At 46.6% G+C, this 8,547-nt stretch overlaps 1 pseudogene; it reads right to left on the minus strand.

The window, feature by feature from the left end:
- Positions 1-4,351: 4,351 nt before the first annotated feature.
- On the minus strand, positions 4,352-5,198 carry LOC136485271 (malate dehydrogenase, chloroplastic-like; annotated as a pseudogene).
- Positions 5,199-8,547: the final 3,349 nt, after the last annotated feature.

The following is an 8,547-nucleotide window of genomic DNA, read 5'->3' on the forward strand; positions in this document are numbered from 1 at the left end:
CCTTTGGTTTCGGAGCCCATATCTCTCCATCACTCCGCAACTTCAATGCATGGGCGTGTCTATCGTCGAACCAGGCAACAAGCTTGTAGAAGATGAATTGAACGATTGCATTCACGAGCATACCACGCATCCCCAATTGCAACTTATTGAATGACTCCACCATGTTGCTGCACTAAAACTCATACCTCCATCCACCGACGTCGTGAGCTCTTGTCCATTTCTCCAAATCCCTCATCAAACCTATGAGCCATTGCCTACCTTCTGCATTTGATGAGGTTTTGACCTGCTCCAACTTTTTCTAAAAGTACTTGTCCTCAAGCTATCGAGCAGCCTCCTAGAATAGATCAAAGTTATCCTTCACACCATCCTTCCAGAGTAGATTCTCGGCAAGGTGCCGAGTACACCAATGATGGTGCAAAGGTGCATACCCCTCTATCTGCTCTTGCACGGCATTAAGTATGCCCTGGTGCCTATCAGATATGATGCCAACCTCCATGCTAGCCCAACCACATGTATCTGGACTAGCCTCAAGAACCATCTCCAACTGTCATTGTTCTCCTTCTCAACCAAAGCAAATGCCAGAGGAACCAACTTGTTGTTCGCACCACATGATATGGCTATAAGAAGTGTGCCCTAGTATTTGCCAATCAAGAACATACCATCAATGGAGAAGACAGGACAACAACGCCTAAATGCCTCGACACATTGAGGGAAGCACCAGAAAGCACAGAAGAATATCTACCTCCCATCCTTCCATACATTTGGTTTTGGGATGTACTCATAATGCATGCCTGGATTCACCACTTTGATTGCATTGAAAAGTACTAACAGCTGCTCATACCCATCCTCCTAGTCCCCATGTATCATCTTCTACACTCGCTGCTTAGCCCTCCAAGCTTTACCATAAGTTATCACATAACCTCCATACAACGCCTCAACGGTCCTGATAATTGTTCTAACCTTCATGTTGGATTCTCCCTATAATATTCCCATCAACCACTTGACAATGAGGGTAGATGTCAACTGTCGATGCTTCAGTGTCAGCACATGGTCAGCACAATTGTGTGGCCCAACAACTTTTGTGATCTTTCACTTTCCGATGACCTTTCGCTTCCTTGCATAAACCCTCCATGGGCAGCGTTCCTTATCACACACAATTGTGTAACGGCACTCCACATATGAATGCAAGACCTTGTAAGGTCTCTTTCGTATCACTGCAAACGCTTGCAATAACCTCTTCAATGTAGGGAGGTCCTTGAATACCCTCCCATTCTCAATTACCATGTTAGGACCGGCCTCAGGAGCTTCTAGGAGCTCATCATCACATCCTTCTACACACGCCTAATCAGAATGAGCAAGATCGCTGAACTCGTGAACTCTTGGATCACTGTGGCTGGGAAAGATACATCTGAGCATCTCAACATCACTCTCTATCAGCTCTCCAACAGGGCGATCATCATCAGAATCAAGAGCCCTTGCCATCTCATATGGCTCTAAATCATTCATAATTTCAACACTATTGGATCCACGGAATCCATCTCCACAGTGCACTTGCATAGCAACAGGGGGCACATCCACATTGTCAGGAATGTCTCCTGCAACATAAGTAGATAAATGAGGAAAGAATGAAAGAAATAGATGTAAGGAAGGGGGTAAGCTCCCAATAACCATGCGGATAAGTCACTTACTCAGATGATTATGTATCAAAGGGATCTCATGAGGAGGATCTGCCATAACATCATGAGTCTGACAAGCATCTCCAACTAGCATATTGGGGGCAGATTGAGCATTGGGAACCGTAGGTGCAACCTCCACATCCATATCAGGTTCTAGGATGGGAGGGGCGAAGTGTGCCTGCTGACCCATTGGTGGGAAAACCTATGAGGAATGGAATCAACTAACACCCGACGCACAACCATGTCCAAACTTTAGAACTGGCACTTCATAGCCGATCTAACATAGTTCTCCCACTGGTCTGCACACCCAATTAGGATCATCTTCCTAAGGATGTTGGGAGGGGAACCTAGGTGAAGTAATCCCTCCACTACGATGCCATCATCATCATCAGCTCCATGGCAATGTAGCTCCTCCCGAGCCCTTGCAACCAACTCACTAAACGATGGCTTCTCATTGAATAACACAGGCACGCTTTGCATCTCAACAAACTCAACATATCCATAGTGATCTCTTTCCACGGTGCCTCCATGATATATTCTCACTAGATTGTCCATCTAATAGTTCAAACAAAAATTAAAATACAGTTCGTTTAGTCCCAAGTAGCCGTTATATAATACCTCTCTAATAGATACTAACCAACTACACCCTAAATAACTATGTCTATGTACCTAACTATATTTATCTCACTAACAAAATCAACTAGCTATCTAATAACTATATCTATGTACCTATGTCACTAGCTATCTAACTATATTTATCTAACTATATCTATCTCACTAACTAAATCAACTACCTACATCATGTTATTTACTAGAAACTATCAAATAATCTAAGCAACACTACAATTCAAGCTAACTAAGTACCTACATTGCATATTCAAAAAATTTACCTGTCCAAGTCAATGCAACGATGCGACGCGGACGTGGAGGACGGGATCGACGGTGAGGGCATGACGCGCTGGGAGCTAGGGCCATGTCGCAGCCGAGGCCATCGGAGGGATCGCCTATTCGTGCGGTGGACCTTGCGTGCCGGGATGGACGAGGCGGCGTGGACCGGGAGGGGCGGCGCGCGGCGAGCGCAGGATGGCCGGTGCTCCTCATGGCGAGGCGGCACGGCCGAGCACGACAGGCGTGGGCGCGCGCGGGCGTGGTGGCGCGGGCGGGCGGCGGCGGTGGAGCGGCAGCGGTGGTTCGGGGAGCGTTAGAGAGAGAGAGAGAGAAAGAGAGAATGAAATAGAGGGCCCATATGTAATACAGGGCTTAGCGCCAGAGACCACGACGCCAATCTCATCGCCAAGATCTACGGCGCCAAGCTGACTGCCAAGTCAGCGCCATGTCTACGTTGAGCCCAAGACCTCGGCACCAGCAATAGTGGCGTCGAGCAGTGTAAGCTCGACGCCAGCAACGATGGCGCCGAGCTAAGTTTTTAGATTTTGAAATCTTACTTCCAGGGGCATATTTATGAAAAATTTCCAAAAAAGGGCTAAAAAATAAAAAAATCGAACGAGGTCATGAGGAGTGATGCCGTTTGACGTGGCCGCGGTGTGGGCTTGTGCGTGTTCAAGTCTAAAACATTCTCACTCCGTCGTCGATGAGTCAACTCATTAGAAATTAATTCGTCTAAAAAACTCATTAGAAAATTAATTTTAGTAACATTTATTTCTAGAAAATAGCATTAATAATATTTATATTTTTTCAGATACCTTTTACTATAAAATTATAAAAATATATAGTGTTATTTTCAGATTGTTTGACAACCCTATTTTTTTAGCATTACCAAACATACTATTGCAATGGAATATACAATTCGTCTTTATGCCAATGAAATAAGTTGTCTATTTTTTTTGTTGAACCTAGTTAGCCTTGTCCAACACTAAATCAACTAAATTCCTAGACTCATAATATATGGTACAATCAAGAGTTAACCTCCATAAATTCTAGTGTGCAGTTGTTGTGAGTTTAAAAAACATGAAATGTGAGCAACATGTTCGAATACAAGCTCAAGCGGCTAAGACATGACATAAGTGGTGTAACGTCAATAAAAGTTTTATAGCTCCAAACTAAAAGCAAGAAGAGTGAGAATGATGGACCTCGAACCGAGGAACGAAAGAGGGATAAGGAATAGACGAACCGAGAAAGAAGAGAGTGAGAGACAGAAGAAAATGGCGGCTTGAGCGCCGACTCTCTTTACTCCGAGGCCATGTCCACTAGTTTGTTTTGTTTTTTACCAGCAACTGTAGCAACTGATTGGGGAATTTTGCTGCAGGACATCGCTAAAAAGCCTAATATGCTGATGGACACCGCCAAGAGCGAAATTTGCCCAGTACCATTACAAAATCGCGTCCATTTGCTGAAACACACCACACTGAATATTTTATTCATTTATCAGATTTGCGGAGAGAGAAGGTGAGGAAAATGACTCTTCTGCCCTCATCTTCAACCTCCAGCTGGTCACTAATTTTTGCCAAAACACACTGCTGCCTTCTCATCGTTGTCAGCGCTGATCGTCACATGAGTCGTGAATAGGTCCTTCCTCCTCACTCCATGGCCATGGAAGCCATGGAGAAGCCATGAATGAAGGGCGTGCCCTGTGCTACGTACAAAATTGGCACAGACAAGCACCGACGAAACAACGGCCAATTCCCCAGCCCGACCAAAGGTTGTGGCTCACAGGCTCAGTTCAATGCTGCCTCCTGGTTCTGCTGCACGTACGCGATGCCCTTGTCGATGCTGGACTTGAGCTTGGGCTTGAGAGCCTCTAGCTCGCGCGCCTCGTAGTCGGTGAGCACCCTGAGCTCGGAGCCCAGCACCTCCTCCACGCCGTCCCTCCCGAGCTTCACCCTGCACGCGAAGAACGGGAGCTCCGGCACCACCTACGACTGCACGTACGCGCACTCGTACACGTCGTCGTGGCCATCGAGGCCGCGCAGCAACGCCTCGAGGAACCGTGCGGCGGCGTACGCCATGGACAGCGTGGCGGACCCTGCGCCGGCCTTGGCCTCTACCACCTCGGTGCCGGCGTCCCGGATCCTGGCGGTGAGCTCCTCCACCTCCTCGTCCGTGAATGCCGCTGCGGCCGCCTTGGGCCGAGCCTTGGACAGCAGTGGCAGGATGGTGGCCGCCCACGACCGGCACGTCCACGTCCGCAACCGGGAGGCCCCTCCTCGCCGCCACGAACGCGTTGGCGCGGACCACGTCCAAGGTCGTGACGCCGAACAGCCTCCGCGGGTCGTACGCACCCTTCTGCTTCAGCACCTCGGCGGCGATCGGCACCATCGAGTTCACCGGGTTGCTGATAACGTGGACCAGCGCGCCCGGCGCGTGGTCCGCCACCGCCGCCACGAGGTGGAGCACGATGCCCATGTTGACACTGAACAGGTCATCCCGCGTCATGCCGGGCTTCCGGGGCACGCTGGCGGGGAGGACCACAACGTCCGCGCCCTACAGGCAGGCCGCGAGCTCGTCTTTACCGGTGAAGCTGGCGACTTGCGCGGGGGTGTTGCAGTGGCTCAAGTCTGAGCAGAGAGGACGTCAATGCCGTCCATGGAGTCCTCGCCGGAATTTTGGAAACAGACGGTGCAGCGGCAGCATTTGGAGATGGGGAACAAAACGTGATTCGCGGAGAAGGAAACTGCTACGGGGAAGGAAGCGGAGAAGGATGCCGAAGGCAGCGGGCTGGGCCTGGGCCTAGCGGTGGAACCGGTCGAGGTGCTGGTGCCGGAGTCCAGTGACGACAAAGCCACGAGTGAGCAGAGCGCCGCCCAAGCCACGCCGAAGTCGTCGCGGGCAGGTCCTAGCCATCGAACAGAGGCAAACAGGTGGATTTGACAAATGAACAGATTCATGATGTAGAGAGGATTGAGATGAACCTTCTGGTGGAGACGAAATTCTAGGAACGCGATGAACTCGCCGGCGAGATGGAGGCGTTGTCGCTGAACATGAGACTGTGCGTTACGACAAAAAAAATCGGTGACCAGCCCAAGGTTGAAGACGAGGGCAAAAGAGTCATTTTCCCCACCTTCTCTCTCCGCAAATCTGATAAATAAATAAAATATTTGGTGCGGTGTGTTTCAGCAAATGGACGCGATTTTATAATGGTACTGGGCAAATTTCGCTCTTGGCGGTGTCCATCAGCATATTAGGCTTTTTAGCGATGTCCTACAACAAAATTCCCTCAACCGATTTTAAGAACAAAACCAGATACACACTATATGTGAGCCCAGAAAGTCAAATCTCACATATAGCTACAAATAAGGGTAATATCAAAAGACAATGCTCAATATATAACGTACTTAGTATAAAGAATATAACCTTAGATAGCAAACAACGGAAAGACAACTTCGATCTTTGAGTGAAGACTCCAATCCACAGAGATAACTGACTGGTTGATCACAAGCCTAACTCCTCCAAACTAGCAATCTGGTACCCATCTAGGATTTTTCCAAAGATTTAAAAAGTAAAGCAAGCGTAAGTACATGTTGTACTCAACAAATATAACATGTGGTTCATGAGGCTCAAAAGACTGACACTGGTTTAACTGCGATTAGCTTTTGATGAGTCACAATTTTAGCAATTGGGTGGCAACAAGGTTATCATAAGCCCGTAAACACATGATCAGGTAAATATGAATAATGAATAGCATAAATAGTAATCATTAGTGATCATCTTTATCATCAGTATCATCAGTGTTCATCATCTATTCTGTAAGGGCACGACTAATATACTAGTTTTACACTCTACAGAGGTTGTACACTTTCACTATAAGTCGTGATTTACCCTTTTGCCCGAGGTGATCAGCCTCTTGACCCACTACCATGGAAGGTCAGCAGAGTTCACTATGAAGCCTTTTAAAGGTTCGTCTAACAAGTTAGGGCCATTAGATTCACTCGACAAACAGATGTAGAGCCCCCCTTCCCGATGGCACAATGACGCGCAGCCTATACACAATGGGACAGAGGCCGCACTATACCTGATTCGTCAAGCCATTCTTACGCCAATAAAAGTAACCACTAAACAAGCTAGAAAATGTTCTCATTCTGAGCTAAAGCCAGAGCCATATAGTCCTTATAGTTATACTATAAGTCCCAAATGTTCGCTTACAGATAAGTTCTTAGGGAGAGGAATCTAGAGCACCATAAAAACAACCCAATGCTCTAGCCCACTTGTTCCATGTTGCTAAAAAGCATTTTTAGTGTTTATTGCATATTCCATTAGTCAAGTTATAAGATCATGGCTTTAGTTGAGCACTAGAATCATACTACCCAATGCAATACCCCATAGGTGATAAGGTACAAAGTAACAAAGTACTAGGAAATCCTTAGTGATAGTCAAGGTAGACACATGCAGTATGAATTAGATGATTAAAGGTGTATAGGTCAACAAGGAAGATCCCATGCTATACTTGCCTTAAACTCAGATCTTTCTTCTAGTCCAAACCTTCAAAGGAACTCCTTCTTGATCAACATGTAAAGCTCACCGACTGGACATGATCATAAAGCGCCACACAAGCATTCATGCAATCATACACGAAGCAAACAATAGAACTAAATTAGAACAGTACACCACACATATGAAACAACAAGTAAAAAGGTTTTAAAGATGTTCTACACGTTACTACAATCACACAGACGTGAAAAGCACGCTAATCGGAGCTACAGTGAAAAAGATACATCTACCGATAGATTTGCTTCGAAAAGAAACTATAGGCTTTATTTATTTTAGCTATATAAAACATGTATAAGATACTTCAAAGAAATATATTAATTGAGTTAAGTCAAATTATACTTGATTCAGAAAAACAAGGTAAAACTAATCATATAATTGACCAAGGTGAAAAACCTAAGTTACTTTTAATTAGAAAAATCCAATTGCATAATCATTATTCAAGTTAGGCGTTAAACCGTAAAATTTCAGAGCTATTGACATGGAAAATATTGATACTAATGCGTAGATTATGTCATTATGAATCTAACTCAATTTAAACGGGTCAAATCGGAGTTAAAACGGAGAAGATATGGCCTAATGAAGATAGTGGCAATTTTGTAAATAGGTGGAACTTAATTTTTGAATTTAAAATAAATAAAATCCAATTTTAAATCTGCCCAAGGACCGTGGGTATTATTTCATAAAAAGGCAGGGGTAAAAACAGAAGAAAGATGGACCTCTTTTAAAATACTGTTGAACATAGTTGGACTGCGGGTTGATTTCAATGAAGGGGATGGGCTCTTTTGCCAAAGGAGATAGGCGAAGGGGTATCGGCCTCTGGTGGTCATTGGATCTGAATTGGAGGGTTTGGATTAGATAGAGAAGGGGAGGGGGAGTACTGCCGAGCTAGAATAGTAGCAGGACGACGCCGTATTCGCCGGTGATGGCAATTTCTCGCTAGAGAAATTAGGGAAAAGCTCTAGGGACCTTAATCAAGCTCGAGATTAGCACTAGGAGCTGGAGAGGGAAATGGCGAACTAAACTCGGAGAATTACAGCGGCTAAGCGCGGGTAGAGGCGGCTAGCGGCGAGCAATGGCGGCGATGGAGTGACGGCGATGCGGGGTATGGCAACACAGAGCGAGACAGAGAGAGATAATGGGCTTGGCGTGCTCGCGAACACGGCGCGAAGCTCGGGGAGGCGCTTACGGCATGGAGGAGCAGCTAATCGTCACGGCAGCGTAGAGCTTCTTCACGGTGAGATCTTGACGATGGCGCTAGGGCACAGGGCAGCATAGCGGCTCGAATTAGGGTTAGGCGAGGGCGGGCGATGCAGGGGCGCGATATTTATGAGTCTTTGCGGCGTAGGGCTCACGCCACCAGGAAGAAACAGGAAGGAGAAGGACATGCCCACGGCAGAGTCCAGCGTGGCTACGCGAGGAAGAAAAC

The sequence above is a fragment of the Miscanthus floridulus genome, chromosome 10 (genome assembly GCF_019320115.1).
Source record: "Miscanthus floridulus cultivar M001 chromosome 10, ASM1932011v1, whole genome shotgun sequence".
NCBI classification, from domain to species: domain Eukaryota; kingdom Viridiplantae; phylum Streptophyta; class Magnoliopsida; order Poales; family Poaceae; genus Miscanthus; species Miscanthus floridulus.